At 40.1% G+C, this 26922-nt stretch overlaps 1 pseudogene; it reads right to left on the reverse strand.

Moving 5' to 3' along the window:
• Window positions 1-11149: 11149 nt before the first annotated feature.
• LOC136328889 (succinate--CoA ligase [GDP-forming] subunit beta, mitochondrial pseudogene) lies at window positions 11150-12697 on the reverse strand (annotated as a pseudogene).
• Between the last annotated feature and the right edge of the window lie 14225 nt (window positions 12698-26922).

The raw sequence follows: 26922 nt of genomic DNA on the forward strand, positions 1-26922 counted from the left end.
AAAGCAAATAACTTATTTTTTTAATTGTATATACTGTATTTTTCACTCCATAAGACACACCTGACCATAAGATGCACCTAGGGTTTTAAGGAGGAAAATAAGAAAAAAAAAATATTTTGAACCAAATGGTGTGTTAAAATATTTAATAAAATATACCACAATAATATTTCAACAATGTAAACTCAACAGCAATATTAACAACCATTAGCATTATCATTAACAAATGAGAAGAGACCTTAATGTTCATATACTCTTCTAGTTGTCCGGGGACCTGCAGCAGCTTAAAAAAATGAACATTCACTCCATAAGATGCATGGACATTTCCCTTTCCAGTTTTTTTTTGGGGAAAATGGGTCTTATGGAGCAAAAAATACAGTATTTGCAAGGAACTTATATTTTTATTAATTAACGTGTGCACACACACGCGCACACACAAACACAGATACAGACATTCTAGTTACCCGTTTTAGTACTGAAGAATTGCAGTACTGAATTTAGTACTGAAGAATGCAGTACTGAATTTAGTACTGAAGAATTACAGTACTGAATTTAGTACTGAAGAATGCAGAAGTATTTAAAAACAAACAAACCAGCAAGCATACAGACTTACCCATGTTTACAAACCAAGTAGGGGTCCAGAAGAAATTCAAGCACAGGCCTGTCTATGCTAACACTAGTTCCACCCCACCTTCCACTCCATGACTAGTTGCAAAAAACAGCAGGTTATTTATTTTCTTAGGTACTTTTCAATAGAGTGGTAAAAAATGCTTTACCTTTTCCACAAAAGCCATGGTAGAATGAAGTTTTATATACCGTGATCCAATTAGCCAATTCTACAAGGTTAGTGAAACAATGGTAGGTCAAGAGCACATTAAGACAATAATTTCTAGGAGTTTGAGTCACAGAACACTTTAAAAATAATTGTGTACCATCAAGAAGATGAATTACAAATCTACATTTCTGGGATCTTTCTGCCATGGTTGTTGTAGAGATTATAAAGTCTAGCATTGCTTTAACTTTGTAAGTCTATATACAAGTGTACTTAAAGGTTAGCAACTTTTTATTACAAATACCCTTTTATTTATTCTTATAAATGGAAGATAAAGGACTTAGTTTCACTCTTTTCATTTTTTCCAGAAAACAAAGAGTTAAATTACATCTCCATGGTGAAACAGATTTGGCTGAGCCATTCTTCAAAAGGCCCTGTGATTAGGAGCTTAGCCCCTGAAAGTGGTAAGACACCACCCAATACTGTACCAATAGGATGACTAAAGGATGAGATCTTGTGTCTTTCAGGTTAAAATTCTGTAGTGGCTTCTCAGTGCCATTTGGAAAGACTGAAATCCTACAAATGGCTCATTTGATTTGACCTCTGCTCTCCCTCCCACTACCTCACTTCCCTCTTCTCACTGGATGCAATCTTGTTGTCCCAGCACTTTTGTCACCCCGCCATGCTCTATAAACTCTGGCCTCTTACCCCAGGGCCTTTGCATATTCTGTTCCCTATACAGGGGAATCTCTTTCCTCTCTGCCCTTCACTTTGTTAAGTCCTTCTAGGGTCTTTGACTTAAGAAAGTCTCATTTGGCACCTGCCTTTTTGGACTAATGAAAGTCCCCATTTGTACCCTTTGATATTTCCCAGTACCTTTCCTTCTTAGCACTCAATCATTTTACTTTCTCCTGCTAGCCAGAAAGCTCCATAAAGGTAAGAACTTCTGTTTGAGTTATTCTTTTATCCTTAGCTCCTAGCTAAGTGCCTCGAGCACAGTAACTATCCACAAAGAATGCATTGCATGAATAAACATGTGCTTTGACCAGAATCAACAGCTATCCTGCCTTGGGGATATGGGCTTCAGGCCTTGATTACCAATTGCAGGATAGATAGAAATTATTCCACAGAGATGTTTCCCTTAAATGACCGTAGTACATCTTTTGGAATCTCACATCTTTTTTTCTTTCTACTCAAATGCTGTGAAAATCCAATCACATAACAGGGTTTTTAAATATTTTCATACATGTTAATTACCTGATTTGAGAATGACCCTCACATAGTCTCAAAGAAGTGTTTCCTAAGAGTTTATGAAGCTTCTTAGAGAAACTGTCAAGTCTTTTATTCTTCTCTTTCATCTAAAATAGTCCATTAGAATGTGAGTATATTTAATGAAATCCTGTAACAAGAATCACTTTCCTGAGTCATAATCATCAAACAGGATGGTGTCTCCAGCATCACAGAAATCACAAAAGACCTGGGAATTTAGCTTGTGAGGAAATGTACCTTAAAAAATAAAAATGTGATCTCTGCAGAGGGGATTAGGATCATCATCTAGGGCAAGGTTTGTCCTAAATCACAACCTGGATCCTGCCCTGGAAAGCTCTGGAGGAGACAGATTTGACTGTGTATCTTTCATCACAGAGTTTGGAACTTAATAAAGTTGTTGGATATTGACGCTCCCCCCCTCTCCCCCCTCACTGTGCGACACAATCCTCTTTATGAAGAAACAAACAGAGATCTCCAGAGATTTTGTGTATTATACCAAATTTTCCAAATGTAGAGCAGAAGCTGACAGAGAGGAAGTCACTTGTTCTTAAGTGGCATTGGCGCACTTGCTCCACAGCAGGGCGCCAGCGCGCTCTCCTTGGGTAAGCAGTTCGGTCCACACTGTGTTCCTAAAGAGTAGGTTGGAGCAGAAATGACTCCATCCTTGGGTACTAGCAAAACAGTCACAAGAGTACCTTGTAATAATGAGATAATAGAACAGATATTTCACACTTTCTTTTTTCACAAATTTTTATAATCATATTTTAACTCCTTCTTTGAAATATCTACATCGTACAAATACCCTTTGCTTTATAATATTTCAGTGAAAAATCTTTGTCTATGAAGAGTTAGCACTTGAACTATTATTGTTCACTTATTAATTTTGTTACTATAGATGAAAGTTTTTAAAGTCTCAACTACCTTCACTTTTTAGAAAAGAGCAGCCCTATCAATGGTATATTTAAATAAGAGTCTGTCTTCAGATATTTAACCACTAAAACATTTTGAACCTCAGTTTTCCTTTATAAAAAAGAAACGTGGAATAAAAAACTTTGTTTCTATATAAAAAGTTTTATAAATCTAGGATTTGAATCCAACACATCTGTGTAAAAGGGACACACACCTACATCCTGATTCACCCTGCTAGGCAATGTGATGTTATCTGTGGGAAGAGGTACTTCTTATCCTTCAAAGACTCTGGAGTTATATATGAATTCTGATGTGCCATGCAGTCACAAAGAAAAAAGGCCACCAACCAATAGGAACTCTAAATACTATCTATTATTACATATAAGGCTCACTCATTCATCACTTTAAGAAATATTTATAGAGTCTTTACATTGGTGGGCACTCTCATCTAAAAGTCTCTTTGTTCCTTTGGAAACCTAGTAAATAAGAGTACTACTTCAAGGAATTGTATCGGAGGAAACAGAATCTTTCCTTTACTCTTCTGGGTTTCTAGCTGAGATCTCTGTAATAAAAGCTTAGTAAAAGAAAAACAAACAAAACTTTATTAACATATAAGCCTCATGTATAAACGGAGAATATCTGAGGGAATATTATATTTCTCCAGGTGGCTTAAAATTCATAATCAGATATCATCTGTGTAAGGAAAGGAGAGGTGAGATGTAACCTCTTAGGATATAGTAAATAATATTTAGGAAAGAGAAATGAACCCTAGAAGAATATATGGGAGATATGATAGTTTGCAATACAGTTTATCTGGTGTCAATTTGTAGCTTTCTCACCAGGGGCTGATGAAACTCTTAGGGAGATTAATGGGATTTGAGATCCTTTTGGAGGCTGTTTTTCACATACATAAAAGGAGTTCAGAAAAAGTCTCACCCTGTATTTTCTATTTTTCAAATGCCTATAACTCAAAATAATCAATGTACAAAGTGGTACTTTTGGGAGTGGCAAATTCTGCTGCCCTTTAGGATCATGGCAAAGATGTTTCTAGAAACAGAAATTAGAAATGAGAACACTTGCAAATTTTTTTTCTAGAATTCAATTAACTGCTACTATAATGGAAATAGATACCTGAGCAAAACCAAACCTAGAAATAAGTAAAGCACACTTAAAAATGCCAGTCTTTACCCAAGCATCTTCATTTACTTCCAATGCTCTTTGATCTTGAGTAATTCTTTACATTTTTTTGAGTTTCCATTTATCTGCCCAACAGTCATTCTAGAAAGCATACTTGTGAAGATCTTATTTAATAAGAGTTCACTCTAAAAAAAAATCTCATCAGTTGCTTCCAGGATGTTCACAGAGGACTGTTTCTAGAACAGAATCTAGTGTAGATACCTCTGAAACCTCTACAATTCTTACCTCCCCTGAACTACTTCAGTTCTGATTGTCAGCTTTAAAATTTGCAAGCATTTTCAAGAGGTGTTAGTTCAAAATCCACTATGTACCTATGTTTTCATTTATCCTTCAATAATTTATTTTTACAACCGAACATCAAGTGTTTATTTAGCTTTTTGATTATCTACTCTGTGCTAAGCATTCTTTCCTACAGGAGAAACACAGATGGACCATACAAATTTTGCCCTTGAGAATTATGTAAGATTGGATAGAATAATAGCAATAGCAAACATTCAATGAGTGCATGTAATGAGACAGGCTCATTTTCAAACAGTAACTCTCTCATCTTATTACTCATAATACATTAAAATTATAGATATTAGTACAGCCTGTTTCAAAAATGAAGAAACTAAAGACAGAACGGCTATGCAACGTGCCCAAGGTCACACAGCTAGTCAATATTTGAATACAGGTAATTTGACCCCAGAGGTTACACTGTAGACACTGTGCTATAGAGCAGTAAGGATGATGATGAAAATGAAGATGATGATGATTGTGATGGTGATGATGGTGGTGATGATGATGTTTTGATGGATGATTGTGATGATTATGACGTAGTGCTGGTAATTATGATGGTGATAAGTGATAATGGTATGGTGATGTCAACATGCATTTAGAGCTTTCAGTATGTTTTTTACTCACTAGTAACCCTTTGTCCCAGTAGAGCCCAAGCTCTAGGTCATCAGGCGTCCCAATTTGACTTCCCTGTACAGTGGGACACTCCTACTTATCAGCAGGGTGGGCAGCCTCTTCCAGACTACTCTTGAGGCGGCTGTGAGGATTCTACTTATCAGTGCCAAGACCAACTGCCACCGAAGGAAAGACCGCCACACAAGTTAGTTGCAAGAATCACACAGGCAGTTTGTTACTCACAAATCCTTTTGATGTGCCTGGGTTCAGCTTTAGGGGGCCCCATCGGGTTTGCTCCTCTCAGTTGTCTTTGGTCAGAGTGGTGTGGAGAGAGTCCATGTCAATGTTGGAATCTGGGCAACTACCGCAGCGGGGTGGTGGTGGTGGTGCGGGGGGGGGGGGGGGGGGGGGGGGGGGGGGGTTACTTTAGTACCTTTTCTGGCCTGTACTTTCTAACAGGTGTTAATCTACAGGATTATCACCTTAAACCACCTTTTGGGGAGTTCCTTGCAGGGAGCCCTTTTTATGTTAATCTATTGAAATGTTACATCAAGCCACTTTTAAGATGTTCCTAGGGAAAACTACTATCTACATCAACCTACAGAGTTATGACATCAAGCCACTTCTTATCTATATGTAACTTCACACACACACTAACTAAGCCCTGCAAGAAAGGCAGAGTCTGTTTATCAAATCTGTACACACTATATTAATTCCTATCCAGACTACATAAAGTTATTTAATTTTCTTAATTGCTTTTAATATCATATCCTAATTATTTTATATATCTTCCATATTTTTCTAAATATTTAATTATTATAACCTTATATTAGTGTGACACCTACAAATCGCATGTGATGAGTAGTATTTCCCCCAATTTAGATATAAGAACTGTGAGACTCAGAAAAGTTAATAAAGTTAATTAAAAGCTATCCAGTCCCAAATGAAAGAGATGAAACTTGAAAATAAGTCTCTTTCCACTCTTGTGGGTTATAAGAGTGTGTCTAATGTGGTAGGGGCCACAAGAGAAACAAATATTATAGGTTGTGGAAATTCTGAAGTGTGAATCAGAAGGAAATGTGGGCTGGAAGGATGGTAAAAAGTGGTTGGATTCTGATGATATTTAAATTCTGGATATACACTTTTTTTTAGATCTTTTTATGTATTCATTTTTAGAGAGAGAGGAGAGAAAGAGAGAAATAGGAGAGAGAGAGAGAGAGAGAGAGAGAGAGAGAAAGTTAGAGAGAGAGAGAGAAGGTGGGGAAGAGCAGGAAACATCAACTCCCATATGTGTCTTGACCAGGCAAGTCTAGGGTTTCAAACTGGCGACCTCAGCATTTCAAGTAAATGCTTTACACATTGCACTATCACAAGCCAGGCTATTCTGTATATATTTTGAAGGTAGAACTACCATTATTACCTGAATGACTAGATTTGGAGGGTGAGAGAAAAAGAAGACTATAGGTTAATTTTAAGCTTTTTTTTTTCTGAGCCACTGGAAGAATGGAGTTGCCTTAAGAAAGTTCTGTTCCTTTAACACAGACAAAGAAGGTTCTGGAGGAAATGGTTTAGAGAGATATTTATCAGGAACTTTGGAGATGGTAGGCTTAAGCTATCTATTAGACTTCCAAGGGAAAATGCCAAAGACAATTAAATATTCAGGTTTGTGGTTTAGGAGAGAGGCTCATAATGAATATATAAATATCTGAATCATCACCAGTAATAAATTGGTATACATAAGGTAATTTTGCAATTACAGAAAAACACTGCCCATAAGCAACAGCGCTAAAATTTAAACCCAAAAACTTAACACCAGCTTAGATTTATAAAAAGTTCTCATTCTTTTAAAGTCCATTTCACAGTGGAGAATGGGGATAGGCTTTGGGTAGAAGTTTACACAGTCATTCAGGGAACCAGGTTAACAGAGGTTTTCTAGTTAAGATTGTCACCCCATTGGTATGGAAGAAAAATAAATTATGCCAATGAGAAGATTCTGAGGCGTACAGATCACTTTTGTTCATATTCCATTGTCAAGATACAAAATAGTGATTATAATAACTTATGAGAAGTACTTGGAAATGTAGTCTCCAACTAGGTTGTTTTTCCCAAGAAACAACTCTTGACTAGGGGAGGGAAGCACTACTTTTTGGCAGTTAGTTGGACACCACTCCTATTAAAAGGACCAAGACCACCAAAACCACCCATAGGGTGAGTATAAGAGAAGAAATGAAGGTCAAGGACTGAAGCATAGGAAATGTTAGCATTCTCAATTTAGGGAGCTAATAAAGAAGCAGTAATAATAATAATAATAATAATAATTGAGAATGAACATTGAGAAAATAAGAGGAACTTCAGATGAGTCCAAGAAGTCAAACAAAGAAAGTATTTCATGGACTGAGAGTTAATAACAGTATCAAATGCCAATGATGGGTCAAGTAAATTGAGGACTAAGGATAATGCCTTTGGTTTAGAAACATGGAGGTTTGGTGACCTCGAGAAGAACAATTTTTGAAGAGCTGTAGATATAAAATCCTGACCATTCAAGAGAGAAGTAGAGGAGAAAAGTTGAGATAGTGAATATCAACATCTATGTCAAGTGATTTTATTATATGGGGGAAAAAATAGAACAGTAGCCAGAGTGAAACATGGATCAAATAAAGAGAAATTTGCAAAGATTAGAGAAATAACAGCATATTTGCATAGTGATGAGAATGACCCAATGAAAAGAAACAAAAGAATGAATGACTTAGAAAAAAACAGAGAAAGTGCTGAAGCATTATTCTGGTTGGATGAGAGATGGCATCTAATGTGCTAGTTTGATATGGGTCTTAGAAGAAAGGACAGGTTGTCCAGGAAAGGAATGACACAAATACAGGTTGGTGAGCATTTGCAATGAAAACAGTTTAATAAGTTTGTGCCTTATTGCTTTGAATTTTCAGTGAGAATGAGGTTAGGGAATGAAGCATTGGGAATTTGAAGAGAATAATAAAAACATAAACTATTTGTCAAGGAGACTGGAAGAGAAAATGATGATAATTTATAAATCACAAACAGAATTAGAGCACATTTGAGGATAATAATCATGTATATAAAATGGGACCAGTCAGCTCAATTGTGTGTTTTCTTTGCATCTCCATTTTCTTGTACAGGTGCAGGCAGCAGTGGGCAGAGAGCAAATAAATCTACACCATGGTTCCAGTAGGCATACAGGAAACAGGAAGGCAGTGGCATGCTTGTGGTATGATGGTATAGTGATGGACCATGGCATTCAAGTCAGGTAGCATCAGTGGATTGCTTGTGCCACAGAGACAAAGATCGGTGCAGCTGGGGTATCAAAGGGAGTGAACTAGAAAGATAAGAAAGGGAAGTAGAGCATGGAATGTTTAAAGTTTGAATTTATTTGTGAATTTGTTTATTGTAATAAGTATACAATTTGTGTATTGTATACTTTAGTTTTTAAAAGGGCTGCAAAAGTTAATATAACTAATTTCTAAAATATGTTAATACATTTATTTATTCATTCAACAAACAATTATTCAACTGAACATTTTTAGACTTTGTGATAGATATTCATAATAGTACAACATGAAGTATGTTGACTAATAGAACTAATTTTCTCACGGGTTGGCATAAATCTTACATGGCAACGCAAACTTGGAGAAAATTCTTACTTCAGAAGCAAATAAACAGCTTATAAGATACTGGCTTATAAACTCAAATTTATAAACTGATGTAGCTCACAAGTGGTTTTTGCGTAAGGACACAGCATTGGGTTTCTTCAGAATTCCATACTTGAGTAAAATGTGCTGTTTGTATTAAGTAGCAACTTTTCCTTAATATCAGCATGTATATTTAAAGTATATACAAATAGATTTGAAAACCATAAAGATTTAGATAAATATAGCAAGATTTAAACACCATAAACTACTGAATTCTGTAAAATATTTCTGGAAATTTTCCAATACTTAATCTGACTTAGAATTCAATCAGGCTATTTGGGAAAAAAAAATCACCAGGACTTTGCTCTAGGAACCCATTTACTTCTGGGTCATAGGCATTTCTTAGAAGTAGTTCTGTCAATTCTGGGATTCTGAGGAATATTTTAAGAAGCCCTTGATTAGTTGCTTACCAGATAACTTGTGGCTTTCTCCCTTATATTCATTTCATAACACCCACATATCACCCATTGATGCATATGCCTGCCCTCTAGAATGTGAGCTCATGGAGCAGATGCCATGGGTTTGGTACAATGGTGATACACAATAAATGCTCAGTCAGTATTTGAATGAATGGACTTGATGTGCTCTTTGGTCATTTCCCAGTTAGTTCTAAGAATATTCTTTTTTCATTTGATTGCTATTTTTTTTCAATTTTATCTAAATTTTCCTTCAGTCTTTTTTCACATGCTTTTCTTATCCTTGAAAAGTATACAGGTAAAGAAAAGGAAATTCAGCTATTTAATATGCATGTCCAAGCTTAGAACTGACATTTTCTACTCAGGAGTCCAGGGGGCATCCTCACTCGTGGCTTGTAACTGTCCCACTCATGGCTTCCCTCTGCAGGGGTAGAACAAATAATATTCCTTCTACCCTTCTAAGTTCTTCAGGTTGGACTAATAACCAAATTAAAATCAAATAAATTAACAGAAGAAAATAACAGCCTGACCTGTGGTGGCGCAGTGGATAAAGCATCGACCTGGAATGCTGAGGTTGCTGGTTCAAACCCCTGGGCTTGCCTGGTCAAGGCACATATGGGAGTTGAAGCTTCCTGCTCCTCCCCCCCTTCTCTCTTTCTCTCTCTCCCCCCTCTAAAAAAATGAATAAATAGAAAAAAAAAGAAGAAAATAACAAAATGTGTTACTTATGTACACATAGGTGTTTCATAAAAATATGGAGTCTGAGGACAAGGGGTTAGAAGGGGAGTGTGTATTCTGGTCTGAGGCTTCAAAGGGTAGAAAGACAATTCATATGAAGATAGAAAAGTATAAGTTTGCTAAATATTTGCTGAGCCACTTTTAACAATGAGACACAGAAAGGACTTTCAACAAAAGGGCAGGTAGGTTCCTACCTGTCTATCACATCTAGTTCATATTAAACTATAGTTATCTGTGATGATATCTCCCTTCTGAGAGCAATTTCTTTATCTAAATTCTTTTAGGCTGTTAGAAAGAAGGTCAAAAGATTTTTCAGTCTTTTGTTTCCTAAAAAATAGCCAGCTTATGGGGTAGCAATACTTACATCTGACAAAATAGACTTTAAACAAAGGCTATATATAGCAAGAGACAAAAAAGGACATTACATAATAATAAAAGGAGCAATCTAACAAGAGGCTGTAATGCTTGAAAACATTTATGCGCCATTTTTAACAGCATCTAAATATGTATAACAAACTTGATGGACTTAAAGAGATTGATAGCAATACAATAATAGGGGATTTTTACACTTCATTGACAGTAATGGGCAGATCTTGCAGACAGAAAATCAACAAGGAAATGGCAGCCTTAAATGACACATTAGATCAGCTGGATTTAATTGATTTTTTTTCAGGACTTATTTAAATTTGTGTACAAATAAAATTTATTGAAATATTATTCTAAACCTAATTCACACCCTCCCCACAAATGAACATTATGAAAAAAGTCACATTCTCTTAATTACATTTTCTTAGCCAGTAGATTCTGGAGGGTCGGAAGGGTAGGGGGAGGGAAGATACCGACACAATATAATTTCAGTGACATCTCATCTTGGAATGTCTTAATTACAGAGATTTCCATAAGAATTAGCTTTCTTCAGTTTTCACATTAAAATGAAATCTACTCAAAAATTGAAATAAGGCTCTTGGCTTTATTTTTGGTATGAGTTAAGGAGTATATTCAATGTTAAGGCAAATGGTAAAAAACACGTATGAAATACCATGTGTGGACCTTCCACTGTAAAATATATTGTGGAATACTCATGGATTTTCCAAACATGCACTGGAATCAGAAACTTGGAAAAACTGTGACAGTGTGTAACAGCTATTTGTTTGAATGTCTTAGCTGTACCTTTTTGATAGTTAATCTGTTAAATGGCATCTTATCTGAGTTTGTTTTATGGCCTGTGATTTTTTTTTATTACACAGGACTAATGTCCACCAAAACTGCAGTCAATGAATGAGGGCCTGTTTGACCACGTAGACTGGTTGGCAACACAATGAGCACTGAGCAGGCTCCCAGTGACAGGAAAATATGAGAACGCAGGGCATTAATTTAAGAAAGACCACAAGTGGAATTAGATTATTGAGGCTGTCTGGATATCTGTCTGATTGAAGAAAATAAAGACTGAAGATTTTTCAAATAACAATTCTTGCTCCCCCCTTTCCCATGTTTTTCCCCAATGAGAAAATCATTTCCTTCATAGTGAGGAGAGAAACACCCCTTTTTCATGGCAAAGTGGACTCCTTCCTCCAGGGCATCAGGACAGAGGTGTCACTTCCTAGCCACGCTGGCCACAGCTTTCTTGGCTACGTCTTCCAGGTCTATGGCCGACGTAATGGGGAGCCTGCTGTTACTGAGTATGTTCTGGGCCTCATGGACATTGGTTCCTTCACCTGGACCACCAGGGGCACTTTAAGTTCCAGCTGCCAGCAGGCTTTGGTGATCCCATTTGCAATGATAGCACAGTTGACAATTCCACCAAAAATATTGACAAGGATGGCTTCAACCTTAGGATCAGCTGTGAACAATTTGAAGGCTTGATACACCTGAGCTTCCTTTATGCCACCACCAAGATGCAAGAAGTTGGCTGGCTTCCCACCATTCAGGAAAATGATATCACAAGTTGCCATGGCAAGTCCAGCACCATTCACAAAGCAGGCAATATTCCCATCCAGTCCAATGTACTTTAGGTTATATCTGGCAGCTTCATTTTCATTTTCTGATCTGTCGTCCATAGCAAATATGTCCTTTTGTCAGAATTCTGCATTGTCATCAAAGTTTATCTTGGCATCAAAACAGACAACTTGTCCTTCTGAAGTTTCACCAAAGGGGTTCACTTCCACCTGGGTAGCATCAATTTTCAAGAAGAGATTATACAGCTTCTTAATTTGATCTGCAGCCAGGTTTTTCAAAGGCCCAAGGAAGCCCAGGTTTTCTGCCATCCGCTGAGCTTGGCTGTCCTTTATCCCTTCAATAATGTCTATTTGCTCCTTAAAAATAAGTTCTGGATTTGAAGCTGCCACCTCTTCAATGTCAACGCCCCTCTGGGGGCTGCCCACCAGTATGGGACCATTGCAAGACTGGTCCATCAGAATCGCAAAGTAGGTTTCCTGAGAAATGTCCAAGGCTTCAGCAATCATCACCTTGTTAACTTTCACACCTTCTTTTGGAGTTTGTTTTGTTGCAAGATTATACCCAAACATGTTTAGCCAACTGTCCCACAGCTTTAGGGTCTTTCATTAAATGAACACCTCCTTTCAAACCGCTACTGAAGACAACTTTTCCTCTTCCTCCAGCTAAAATCTGAGCTTCTAAAACAATTTGTTTTGCATTTCGTTTCTTAGCAGCCTCCAAAGCTTTATTGGCAGTGTCCACTACAAAGAATCTCTGGACTTTCACTTCATTGTCAGCCATCAGTTTCTTGCTCTGGTATTCCTGCAGGTTTAGCCATCATCTGGGGGTTAGATGAAGTGTTTCTGTTCTGCTTCTGATAATAAAAGCTAAGGGAGAAGGACATTCAGGAGGTCCTCTTTGACTCCCTTGGCAGGCCTCCTGCTCTTCCTCTTGAAATAAGCTTGTGTCTTGATTAGGTTTCTTCCACGCAACACTGGCAGTTCCCAGTGGGCTGGAGGACTACACGGATTTAATTGATATTTTGAAAGCATTTCACCCCAAAGCAATAGAATATTCATTATTTTCACGTGAACATGAAACTTTTTCTAGGATAGACCACATGTTGGAACACAAAACAAGTCTCAATAAACTTAAGAAAATTGAAATCCTATCAAGCATCTTCTCTGACCATAATGGTATGATATTAGAAATCAACGGCAAGAAAAAACCCCTAAAGACACGAAGGCTAAATAACATGTTGAGGAGCCACTGAGCCACTTCACCCGCAGGTGTTGTAAAGTACCAAAGGCTACAGAATTAATATTAATATTTTAAGAGGCTTAGAGAACATTTTTATTAATTTGGGTTAAGGTGTGCAGAGAAATTGTGAGAATAGTCTGTACTGTGTGATTGGCATAACCAGGATGGCCCTTGGCATTGTATTGTAAATGCAAAGGGAAGGAAAACATCGATTCCCTGACATTCCACCACACCTGTGGGGAAAGGGGTGAATGGCTAGCCAGGTGCAGGAAGAGGAAAGCCAAAATAAACCTTTTCTTATAACTATGAGCCATTTGCCGGCATTTGTCCCCACGGAAACTACCTCTCTTATGTAAATGCATGTGGTTAATACATATGACTCTGGACAGAAAGATGGCAGATGAACACTAGAAAATATAGGAAGGCCTTTTAATATGTAAAGAGATATCTTTCTACCATTGTGTTGATTTGTAAATTTTGTTTTCTCCAAAAGGATGTATGGCTTGCAAATTAAACATGGTCCTATCATGTTAAAGGACATATGACTATAACTAATACTGGTAAAGGGCTCCTAATTACAATTTTTGCTTCTGTACTTCCCACTTACAAAACTATAAAAACTAAGTAGAACAAAGGGCCGGTGTGCTTTCCTTCAGAATTCTGTCGGAGTAGCTACCGCTTGGCCAAGCTAAACAATAAAGCTTTGATGTGTAACCAACGGACCTTGTTCCTGTCTTCAATTTACGGGTCCCTCCGAGTTAGGCTTAACACATGTTACTAAACATTGAATGGGTTAACAATGAGATCAAGGGAGAAAGCAAAAGAAACCTTGAAAAAAGTGAAAATGTGAAATCAACAATGCAAAATCAATGGGACACAGCAAAAGCAGCCCTAAAAGGGAAATTCATATCATTATAGGTCTACCTCAAGAAACTAGCCTGACCAGGCAGTGGCATGGTGGATAGATCATTGAACTTAGATGCAGAGGACTCAGGTTAGAAACTCTGATGTTGCTGGCTTGAACTCAGGTTAATCTGGCTTGAGCACAGGCTCACCAGTTTGAGCGTGGGACTGTTGGCTTGAACATGGAATCATAGACATGACCCATGGTCGCTAAATTGAGCCCAAAAAGGTTACTGGCTTGAGCCCAAGGTCGCTGGCTTGAGCAAGGGGTCATTCGTTCTGCTGTAGTCCCTCCTCCCCCATCAAGGCACATATGAGAAAGCAATATGAGGAAGGAGACCCCCCCCTTTAAATAAGAGGCTTCAAAGATATTTTATAATTTAGGCCAAGCATTCAGAAAGAGTTTGTAAATATGATTTTTTTTGTGTAATTTACAAAATCTCAAGATGGCTGATCATATTCCTGCTTAAGAAGGGCTATTATAATGTAAATAAAGAGGTTTTTCATACTTAGAAAGTTTTAAATGGAAGGAGGAAGGAGGCTTGGGCCCCCTCCCTTCTATACACCTGGGTGAAAGAAGATAAAATAGCCAGGAATTGGGAGGGGGAAGGGAGATTTGAGTAGCCGTTTCCTCTCCCCTTTCTTTCTCCTTAATGGGAGATTTACAAATGATTATCATCTGGCATCCTGTAAGCCCCCTCCCACCCTGAAATCATGTAATTAATGACAAAGGAATCACGAGACCCATGAATGTGAACCTATGTTCTGTAAAGGGTATACAAGATATAAGAACTCTAATTTTGGGGAGCATGGGTCTTTGGAGCTACAGCCCCGTGTGCTCTGCCGGCTTACTAAATTCTCTTTTTTCCTCTTATAAGTTGTCTGAGTGTTGATCCTCCAAGGTTTTGCTTTCCTGCAACAGATTTTGGTGTGATGGCTGGGAAGTGTGGAGGAAAAGACATTTGCATTTGGCAGACTTTGGGTACCCCACTGTGGACTCCCGAACAGTCCTGTAGATGCGCCCACTGAGTGTGCACTGAGGTATTTCCCTGTGTGGATGCCTCACAGGGTGGAGAAAGAAGTTTCTATCTGCTGGTCCCAGATAACAGAGGAACAAGAACAGGGATGCGTCTGAAGCACGGTAAGGTATGCCGGACAAGGGAAGCTAGTTCGGGCAGAAGGGAGGCCTGATCATCCTCCAAAGAGTCACTAATCCTCCATAGGTTAGGAGCGGTGACCATGTACTCTTTACAGGTGTAGAGAAGGAGCTCCACGTATTAAGAGCGGTGACTTGTCACCCTCTATTGGTATGTGGGAGGTAGTGTGGAAGGGAGTGAATGCAGAGTGAACAAGATAGACACCAGGAGAGGGTTCCGACTCTCTCCCACAGGGCCAAAGCGAGTGTTGGGTCCTGAACCGAGGTTCTGTAGGGCAGTGGTCCCCAGCCCCCAGGCCGCGGACCGGTACTGGTCTGTGGGCCATTTGGTACCAGTCCACAGAGAAAGAATAAATAACTACATTATTTCCGTTTTATTTATATTTAAATTTGAACGATGTTTTATTTTTTAAAAATGACCAGATTTCCTCTGTTATATCTGCCTAAGACTCACTCTTGACGCTTGTCTCAGTCACGTGATACATTTATCCGCCCCACCCTAAAGGCTGGTCCGTGAAAATATTTTCTGACATTAAACTGGTCAGTGGCCAAAAAAAGGTTGGGAACCACTGCTGTAGGGTATCTCATAAGGCTAGGATGCAGAATTGCATGCTGACGGTTTATATCAGCCTGCCAAAAGCCAAAAGGACCCACTATTCCCACAAGGGGAGCAGCCAGTGACGAACTGAAGTGAGTGACGTCGTCTCCAAATTTCCCCTACCCTTCCCCACATCCTTCCTGTGGCATGATTGTTGTCTGTTGTGGGAGGAATGGGAGGTTCACAGGGGAAACTTACTCCTTAAGCCACGATGTTTAAGAATTTTAAGAAAGAGTTCTCAGAGGATTATGGAGTTGCTATGTCCCCATGGAAATTGAGAAACTTTTGAGAAGTAGAGTAGCCAGCTTTTGGGGTAGGTTGGCCGGCAGAAGGAAGCTTGGATAGGTCTGTTGTACAGAAGGTGTGGCAGGTAGTCACTGGAGACCCAGGCTACACAGATCAGTTTCCCTCCATAGACACTGGCTTATGTTGGTTCTGCATCCACTCACTTGGCTTAGAGGTCAGGCTTCTACAGTATTGGTAGCTAAGGCAGGGAAGCGTTCCACCAAACCCAGAGAGCCACTACAGCTTCCGGTGCCAAAAAGTTTAACCTCTAGTGAGCCAGAAGAAGCAGAAGCTCTGGCTCCCCTACCTCATGTGCTGGCAAGGCTTTATCTTTCCATACCAGACTCTCTGTTTACCCCAAAGATTGTCTCTGAATCAGGCCCATCATTGCCAGATTTATCAAGTCCCAGCATAATCTCACCAGAGCTGGAAGTAACTCCGGTAACTCCCACTGCTCAGTCAGAATTGGGTCCTGGCTCTTTTCCCCTCACTGGGAGGTTATGCTAAAAAACAATGCCTGGTATGCAGATGCCTCTGAGAGAAGTAGGAAATACAGTGGTACCTTGAGATATGAGCAGACCAACATATGAAAAAAATTTTTTTAAGATACAAACTGCGACTCAGTCTGTATTTTTGTTCGAGATCCGAGCGAAATTTTGAGATATGAGTCATGATTCGGGAAGCTGCTGCTAGTTGGTACATTGGCACATGGGTCCAGTATCAGCAGCACAACACTAGTATCTTGTTCTTTCTCATGTGTTACCCACAGAATCAAGTCAAATCTTGTGCTCTGTACTTGTTCTTGCATCATTTTTTCATTTTTACTAATTTTTGTGTGTGCTATCATGAGGCCGAAGAAAGTAAGTATAAAGTACAATGGTGAGAAGAAGAAGAGAATGATGTCAATAGAAGTAAAGCAAGAAATAATAGAAAAACATGAGCGTGGTGTACAAGTGATTGAATTGGCAAGGCTGTACGACCTCAATACATCTACAGTTTGCACCATCCTTAAACAAAAGGATGCCATCAAAAGTGCAAATCCAGTGAAAGGAACTACAATTCTGTCCCAATTAAGGACAAATATTCATGAAGAAATGGAGAAGCTTCTGCTGGTGTGGGTAAAGAGAAAGAGCTGGCAGGAGATACAGTAACGGAGACTTTAATATGTGAAAAGGCATGTATTATTTATGGAGACTTGAAGAAGAAAGAACCATCAACCTCAAAAGAGGCAGCAGAAGATTCGTTTATGGCAAATCATGGCTGGTTTGAAAATTTCAAGAAGAGATCTGGCATCCACTTGGTGGTGAGGCATGGTGAAGCTGTGAGTGCTGACGTTAAGGCAGCTGAGGAGTATATCACATGTTTTGCTGCGCTTATCACCAAGGAGTATATCCCCCAAAAAGTGTTCAACTGTGACAAAACAGGATTGTTTTGGAAAAAATGCCCTGGAGGACTTTCATCAGTGCAGAGGAGAAGAAGCTGCTGGGCCATAAAGGACCGTCTGACCCTTGCATTGTGTGCAAATGCTAATGGTGACTATAAAGTAAAGCCAATGCTAGTGTATCATTCTGAAAATCCTTGAGCTCACAAGATTCTTAAAGAGAAACTGCAGGTTATGTGGCGCGCCAATGCTAGGGCATGGGTTACGCGGCAGTTTTTTATTGAATAGATAAATGTTGTCTTTGGTCCTGCAGTGAAGAAATATCTTCAAGAAAATAAACTCCCAATGAAAGCATTACTAATCCCTGATAATACTCCAGCCCACCCACCTGGTCTTGAATATGACATTCTCTATGAGTTCAAATTCATAAAGGTTCTCTACCTCCCACCCAACATGATGTCAATCTTGCAACCTATGGATCAGCAGGTCACTTCCAACTTTATAAAGCTTTACACAAAGCACTTGTTCCGCTGCTGCTTTGAGGTGACTGAAAATACAATTCTAACCTTTCAAGAGTTTTGGAAAGATCACTACAACATCGTGATATGTTTACGCATTATTGACTTGGCATGGCAAGAGGTTACACGAAGAACCTTGAACTTGGCATGGAAAAAGTTATGGCCTGATGTTGCAGTCAGGGACTTCAAAGGATTCGAACCAGAGACTAAGACAGAGGTAGAAGCGTTGGAGGAGATTGTGTCCCTCAGAAAGTCAATGGGTCTGGAGGTAGATGAGGATGACATAAATGAGCTCGTCAAGGAACATGAGGAGGAAATCTCAGCTGAGGAGTTGAAGGAGCTACAGATGATGCAACATCTGGAGCTTCTGCAAGAGATTAGTAGTGAGGAGAAGGTAGAGTTGGAGGAAGTGATTTCTACAATTGAGATTAAAGACATGCTGGCAATATGGGAGAAGCTTTCAAGTTTCATTTTTACGAAACACCCAGAAAAAGTTTCAACTGATCGTGCTTCAGTACTTTTTAATGACCTTGTTTGTCACATTTCCATAACATTTTAAAAGGCAGACAAAAGCAAACCTCTTTGGATAGATTTTTATTCAAAAGTCCTGCAAGTGAAAGTGCCGAAAGCACAGCCAAAAAGGCAAAAACAGGTGATGATTAAATAAAAAATACATAATGTCAAGCTTAGGTTAAGTTTAAAGTTAAGAAAGTGCATTTTTTTACAATTAAGTTTTTGTGATTTCATTTTAAGTTAAGAAAGTGCAATTTTAGTTTTGTTTAAAGTAAAGAAAATGCAGTTTTAGTTTACATTTAGTGTTAAGAAAGTGCAGTTTTAGTTTACGTGTCTACAGTGCCTGCATCCCTTCCTCCCTCCCTGCTTCTGCGCCATTCACCTCCGTTAACCACACTCGTCTGTCTCCAAGGTAAGAATACGGTACTAAATAACACTTTTTTCTTTTATTTCATATATTTTGTTATGCATTGGTAAAGTATGCATGTGTTTCTTAATTAAAAACATGTCTTTTTTCATAATTTAGGATGGTTTGGGGATGTTTCACAGGGCTGGAATGAGTTAAATCTATTTTAGTTATTTTAAAAGGGAGAAATTTGTTTGATATACGAGTTGACTGATTTATGAGCTTGGTTACAGAATGAGTTAAACTCATACCTCAAGGTACCACTGTACAGTAATAAATGAGCAGGGGAATATAGTAGAAAGGCGGGTGCTGGTATATCAACCATTCACCACAACAGACCTTCTCAATTGGAAGCAGCACACCCCCTCTTATACAGAAAAGCCTCAGACTCTAATAGATTTGATGCAATCCATATTTCAGACCCACAATCCTACATGGGCAGATTGCTATCAATTACTCCTTGCTCTGTTCAATACAGAGTAAAGGCACCAAATAATACAAGCAACAATTAAATAGCTAGAGGAGAATGCTTCTGAGGAACACCAGACTCGCCAGGAATTTGCAAGGGGCTAGATGCCAGGAGAGAATCCTAAGTTGAACCCAAATAAAGAGGAGGGCTTGGACGACTGAGGAGATAAAGAGAGGTTCTCCTCCAAGGCCTGTGGAAGGGTGCCAGAAGGCTACTAATATCAACAAGGTGGCAGAGGCTTTGCAGAGAAAGGATGAAAGTCCAGGTAACTTTTATAAGAGATTGTGTGAGACTTACAGAATTTATACCCCTTTTGATCCAGAGAGTTCAGAGAACCAAAGAATGGTTAATATGGCTTTTGTCAGCCAGAGTACAGGAGATATAAAAAGGAAACTCTAGAAATTAGAAGGCTTTTCGGTAATGAACACAACTCAACTCATAGAAGTAGCCAATAAAGTCTATGTGAACAGGGAGATTACAGGCAGAAAGGAAGATGAATGCCAAATGCAGAGAAAAGTGGGATTTATAGCAGCAGCCCTCCAACAGAAGGGAAAAGGAAAATCTTTTGAAAATGGGAGGAACACAGGCAAGAGCAAGAAAAGGCAGTCAGGCAGAGCTCCCTGAGATGTGATCAGTGTGCCATCTGCCGGGGAACCGGTCATTGGAAAGATGAATGTCTCAGTGGGACAAGGGGAGGTGTGCCTGCCAGCTGCCTCTCAAGGGGAAGGCACCCTGTTCAACACAGCTGGGGAGTTCCTCCTGGACTGAAAGTGACTGGACTCAGGAGCCCCCACTGGGTCTATGTTCTGTATGGAGGTAGGGGGCCAGGAGCTAGACTTCCTGATTGATACAGGGGCAGAATATTTGGTGGTGATATGGCCAGTACTGCCACTGTCCACCCGTACAGTGGACATTATGGGAATAACAGGAACACAGGTTGAACAGGCATTCTGTCTGCTCTGTTAATGTACAATAAGAGGTCATGAAATTAAGCATCAATTCTTATACATGCCTGACTGTCCAGTTCCCTTGCTAGGATGTGATCTGCTGAGCAAATTAAGAGCTACTATATATCCTTTGCTGACAATGGTCAGCTGGACTCTTAGGTACTTAAGCCTAGGCTTGTCTTAACTCTAACTGTTCCTAGAGAGGAGGAGTGGAGACTTTTTGACACTGAGTATGGGCAGCCACTGAGCCAAAAACTAATTCAAAAATACCCTGGAATCTGGGCTGAAGAAACCGCCCCCCCCCCCCAGGCTGGCAGTAAACCAAGTGCCAGTACTTGTTAGTCATAAACAATACCCGATACCAAGGTGGGCTTTAGAAGGAATCCAGGTGCATTTACACAGGCTTAAAGAGTATAAAATAATTATACAGTGTCAATCACCCTGGAATACTCTTTTGCTTCCTGTCAGAAAACCAGGGACTAATGATTATTGGTCAGTACAGGACTTAAGGGTCTAAACAAGGCAGCAGTGACTCTACACCCAACAATGCCAAATCCTTACACACTCCTAAGCCTCCTCCCTGCTCGAGTCTCATGGTTCACTTGCTTGGACTTAAAAGATGCCTTCTTTGGTATAAGACTGGCTCCTGAAAGCCAGGAGCTTTTTGCCTTCTAATGGGAGGACCTGGCTACAGGGACAAAGGTGCAGTACTCTTGGACTAGGCTCTGACTAGGGTTCAAGAACTCCCCTACCATCTTTGGGGAGGCCCTTGCTCAGTACCTGCAGAGGTTTCCTGCACAGGACATCGGGTGTGTCCTCCTTCAGTATGTGGGTGATCTGTTGCTAGGTCATGAGACTCTCCAAGGATGTGCTCGAGGAATGAACACACTTCTATGTCATCTAGAAAACAATGGATATAAGGTATTGAGGAAGTAAGGCTCAGATCTGCAAAAGGCAAGTAAAATACTTGGGATTCATTCTCCAGCAGGGAGAGAGGAGGCTAGGGGTGGAACAAAGTCAGATTATTCAGAACATCCCAGTCCCTACCACTAGGAGACAAGTTAGGGAGTTCCTGGGTGCAGTAGGATTCTGCCGTTTGTGGATCCCCAACTTTGCAGTATTGGCCAAACCCCTCTATGAAGTCACAAAGGGGGGAGAAAAAGAGCCCATGGACTGGGGGCCAGAATAGGACTGTGCTTTTTTGACTCTTAAAAAGGAGTTACAAGCTGCCCTTGCTCTAGGTCTTCCTAACCTAGCAAAGCCTCTTGTGCTGTATGTCTCAGAGAGGAGCAAGACAGCAGTGGGTGTATTAACCCAGGACTTGTAGTCATGGCCTTGTAGACTTGTAGACCAGTGCCTACCTCTCCAAGCAAATAGATGAGGTTGCAAAATGTTGGCCACCCTGCTTGAGAGTCCAAGCTGCCACAATTATGCTAGTACAAGAGGCAGACAAACTAACTTTAGGACAAGACCTAAAGATATGGGTGCCACATGCAGTAGTGACTCTAATGAATGTCAAAGGACATCACTGGCTCACTAATGCTTGCCCCACCAAGTACCAGAGCATATTATGTGAAAACCTAAGACTAATAATAGAGGTGTATACCGCTTTAAACCCAGCAACACTGCTCCCAGTGAATGAGGGAAAGCCACAGCACAGTTGCTTGGAAGTACTTGACTCAGTGTACTCCAGCAGGCCAGACTTACTGGATCAGTCCCTAAGGGAGCCTGACTGGGACCTGTATGTAGATGGAAGCAGCTCCATCAACTCGAGAGGAGAATGGCAGGCGGGGTATGTATGCAGTAGTGACTCTAACAGAGGCTATAGAGTTGCAGCCTCTACCCCAAAGCACTTCTGCTCAGGGAGCAGAACTGATTGCCTGACTGAAGCCTTAGAGCTCAGTGAAAAGAAAAGAGTTAAAATCTTTACAGATTCCTGGTTTGCCTTTCTCACTCTCCAACTGCATGGGATAATTTACAAAGAGAAAGGATTCCTAACTGCTGGGGGCAAAGATCTTAAATATCCAGGAGAAATTCTCCAGCTGCTGTAAGCAGTTTGGAAGCCAAAACAAGTAGCAATGATCCACTGCCGAGGACCCCAGAGGGAGGAACAGTAGAAACACAGGGAAATGCCAGAGCAGATGCAGAGGCAAAGAGGGTTTCTACCCTGCCCTACCTCAAGGGCACTATAGCCTCTCTCATCCTGTGGGCCTTGAAACCTGCACCCAGATATTCCGAGGGAGAGAAAAGGTGGATAGAGACAGAAGGAGCTAAAGAATTAAAAGATGACTGGATACAACTACCACATGGTAGAGTTGTCATCCCTCACCTGTTGGCACCAGCAGTAGTCCAGGTTTTGCATGCTGCCACCCATCTGGGACAGGAAAAGACAGAAAAACTGCTAGGAAGATATTTCTAAAACCCTCTCTTGACTTGCATAGCCAAGAAAGTCAGCCTGTGTTGTTCAACCCGCAGAATAATGCAAAACAAGGACCTTCAGTGCCCCTGGTATCCAGTCCTACAGGGCAGCTCCCTTTGAGGATATACAGGACTTTACTAAATGCCCAAAAGTCAAGGATGCCAGTACCTATTGGTATTAATATGCACATACTCAGGATGGGTAGAAGCCTACCCCACTCAGACTGAAAAAGCTAGAGAAGTAACAAGAGCATTGCTCAGAGAAATTATTCCTAGGTTTGGACTGCCACTCCGGGTAGGCTCCCACAATGGCACAGCTTTTGTGGCTGAGGTAGTTCAAGGAACAGCTCAAGCATTGGACATCACTGGAAGCTTCACACGGCATATAGGTCTCAGAGCTCAGGGAAGGTGGAATGCATGAATAGGACTCTGAAATTAGGGCTTAGCAAATTATGTCAAGAAACAGGTTTTAAGTGGGTGCAAGCATTGCAATTAATATTCTTTAAGATTTGGTGTACACCCTCCAAGAACACTGGGTATTCACCTTATGAGGTATTATATAATAGGTCTCCTCCAGTACTATGTAATTTGCCAGGCCCCTGAGAATTAGAAGAGACAGAACTACATAGACAATTAGAAGCTTTAGGCTAGGTGGCCAATACTATATCCAAGTGAGTACTGGATAGGGCTCTGATCAGTTTGCCCCTGTGCATTCTTCTTCTCCAGGAAACCAAGTGTGTGTCAAGGATTGGAATCCAGTTCCCCTCCAACCCAGGTGGAAGGGACCCTACACTGTAATCCTGACCACTCCCACTGCTGCCAAGGTAGAAGGCATATCCACCTGGATTCACCACAGCTGGCTGAAGCTTGCAGCCCCAGTGGAAACACCCTCATGGACAGCAGAGACTGACCCTACCAATCTTTGTAAGTTGAACGTGAGAAGAACAACATGCCCTGCTCCAGCCACAAACCGGTAGCTGGCTGGACCATGCATGATGGAAGTTTCAGAAATTTCATCATGGGACTCCTTTTAATTGGACACTGGGGAGGGAGGGATGAGGAGCCACTGAGCCATTTCACCCGCAGGTGTTGTAAAGTACCAAAGGCTACAGAATTAATATTAATATTTTAGGAGGCTTGGAGAACATTTTATTAATTTGGGTTAAAGTGTGTAGAGAAATTGTGAGAATAGTCTCTGTACTGTGTGATTGGCATAACCAGGATGGCTCTTGCCATTGTATTGTAAATGAAAAGGGAAGGAAAGCATAGATTCCCTGACATTACACCACACCTCTGGGGAAAGGAGTGAATGGCTAGCCAGGTGCAGGAAGGGAAAGGCCAAAATAAACCTTTTCTTATAACTATGAGCCATTTGCGGGCATTTGTCCCCACGGAAACTACCTCTCTTATGTAAATGCATGTGGTTAATACCTCTGACTCTGGACAGAGAGATGGCGATGAACACTAGAAAATATAGGAAGGCCTTTTAATATGTAAAGAGATATCTTTCTACCATTGTGTTGACTTGTAAATTTTGTTTTCTCCAAAATGATGTATGGTTTGCAAATTGAACGTGGTCCTATCATGTTAAAGGACATATGACTATAACCAATAGCGGTAAGGGGCTCCTAATTGCAATTTTTGCTTCTGTACTTCCCACTTACAAAACTATAAAAACTAAATAGAACAAAGGGCCAGCTCGCTCTCCGTCAGACTTCTGTCGGAGTTCCCGCCGCTTGGCCAAGCTAGACAATAAAGCTTTAATGTGTAAACGACGAACCTTTCTCCTGTCTTCCATAATTCTGGTCCCTCCGAATTTGGATTAACAGGGAAACTAGGGCAGAGGACTGTGAACTGTGTATCTATGAATGCCCATTCCCTAAATGTCACCTTTTGCTTTGTATGTGGGGGAACTCTGATGGGGGACAAATAGCTGTGGGATGCCAAGGAGCTAGCTCCCACTAGGGCTAGACCAAATATAACAACCCCTGCGCCTCTGATGACAGCCAATGGATTTTAAAATATGCGGTCATAGGGTAATATCACTCAGCCAGATGAAGAAGGTGAGACTCGAGTATAATACATAAGGATCTGGAGGTCTCAAAGGGGAGAATGAGGAAGGAGAACCCCCTTTAAATAAGAGGCTTCAAGGATATTTTATAATTTAGACCAAGCATTAAGAGAGTTTATAAATATGACTTTTTGTGTAATTTATAAAATCTCAAGATGGTTGATCATATTCCTGCTTAGGAAGGGCTATTATTATGTAGATAAAGAGGTTTTCATACTTAGAAGGTTTTGAATAGAAGGAGGAAGGAGGCTTGGGCCCCCTCCCTTCTCCACACCTGGGTGAAAGAAGGTTAAACAGCCAAGAATATAGGAGAGAGAAGAAATATTTGAGTAGCCCTTCCTCTTTCCCTTTCTTTCTCCTTAATGGGAGATGTAAAGCCAGCAGGCAGGGCCAGGGCCACTATCACAGCAGCCCGGCCCATGCAGGTTCGCATTGGATTCGGACAGTCGGCAAAGAAACAGCGGAGCCAAAAACTGGTGGGCCATAGTCTTTAATCTAGCTTGCACCCGGCGGGCAAGTAAAAATACACACTGGGCTCCAAAACCCAGTCACATTCAGTGCTCACAAAGCTACTGATTTATCCGAGTTTCCTAGAATCAAAGGTTTCTAGCTCAACAGCCTTATTCTCCTCAGTTCCCCATTTCCTTCCTTATCCCAGATACAAACTCTGTACAAACTGGCATCTCACTCAGTACTCCGCCATCTTGGCTGCTTTTACTGGCCTTCTCCACGTGGCCTTCTCCCGCTGCTGGCTCTATTCTCTCTGCTCTCTCATGCTAACCTCAGGAACCAAGAGAGCAAACTCCCGCTCCGTTCCCATTTTATAGTGTAGAAATCCAAACCCTTAATCCAATATACATAATGGGGAAGTCTCTAATACAAAATCACTTCTATGAGGCATGATAGGATTGTACCACCTCACACCAAAAAGGGTGGGACAGGCTTAATCCCAAAACCAAGCCTCAGGCTACAACAATTCTCAACACACATTAATATCACCTGGGCAACGGCCTCTTTAACAAAGTGAGCATAATACATTTCATCTGCCCAACAGGAGATTTACAAATGATTATCCTCTGGCATCCTGTAAGCGCCCTCCCATCCTGAAATCATGTAATTAATGACAAAGGAATCACACATAACTCATGAATGTAAACCTATGTTCTGTAAAGGGTATATAAGATGTAAGAAATCTAATTTCGGGGAGCATGGGTCTTTGGAGCTATAGCTCCATGTGCTCTGCCAGCTTAATAAATTCTCTTTTTTCCTTTTATAAGTTGTCTGAGTGTCAATCCTTTGAGGTTTTGCTCTCCTGCAACAATTCAATGAACAACCAAAGTGCCACAATGAAGAATTGATGCTTCTCATCTCTCTGCCTTCCTTTTTGTCTGTCCCTGCCAAGGTGCCACAATGAAGAATTGATGCTTCTCATCTCTCTGCCTTCCTTTTTGTCTGTCCCTGCCTGTCCTTTTCTCTGTCTCTCTCATCAAAATAAATAAATAAATAATAACCAAAAATCAGTTGCATTTTTATATAACAATAATGAACTAGCAGAAATGAAAACTAAGAAAACAATACCATTCACAATTGCTTCAAAAAAGAATAAAATACCTAGGAATAAATTTTTCCAAAAATGTACAAGACCTGTCCTAGGAAAATTATAAGACACTGAAGAAGGACATTTAAGAAGAAACAAACAAGTGGAAGCATATACTGTGTTCATGAATAAGAAGAATTAACATTATTAAAACATCCATATTACCCAAAGCAATCTTTTGATTCAACACAATTCTAAGCAAGGTACCAATGGTGTATGTCACAGAACTGGAACAAATATTCCAAAAATTTATATGGAACCACAAAAGATGTTGAAGAAACACAACAATCTTGAGAGGAAAAAAAGACAAAGTTGGAGGAATTAGATTACCTGATATCAAACTATACTACAAGGGCATAGTAATCAAAACAGACACATAGATCAATAGGACAGAAGAGAGAGCCCAGATATCAACTTATGTCTATATGATCCATTAATATTTAACAAAGGAAGCAAAAAATTAATCATGATATAAAGACAGTATATCCAATAAATGATGTTGGGAAATTAGATATATGAAAAAAAAAGAAAAGAAACTAGACCACCTTCTTACACCA

This window comes from Saccopteryx bilineata, chromosome 3 (genome assembly GCF_036850765.1).
Source record: "Saccopteryx bilineata isolate mSacBil1 chromosome 3, mSacBil1_pri_phased_curated, whole genome shotgun sequence".
Lineage (NCBI taxonomy): Eukaryota > Metazoa > Chordata > Mammalia > Chiroptera > Emballonuridae > Saccopteryx > Saccopteryx bilineata.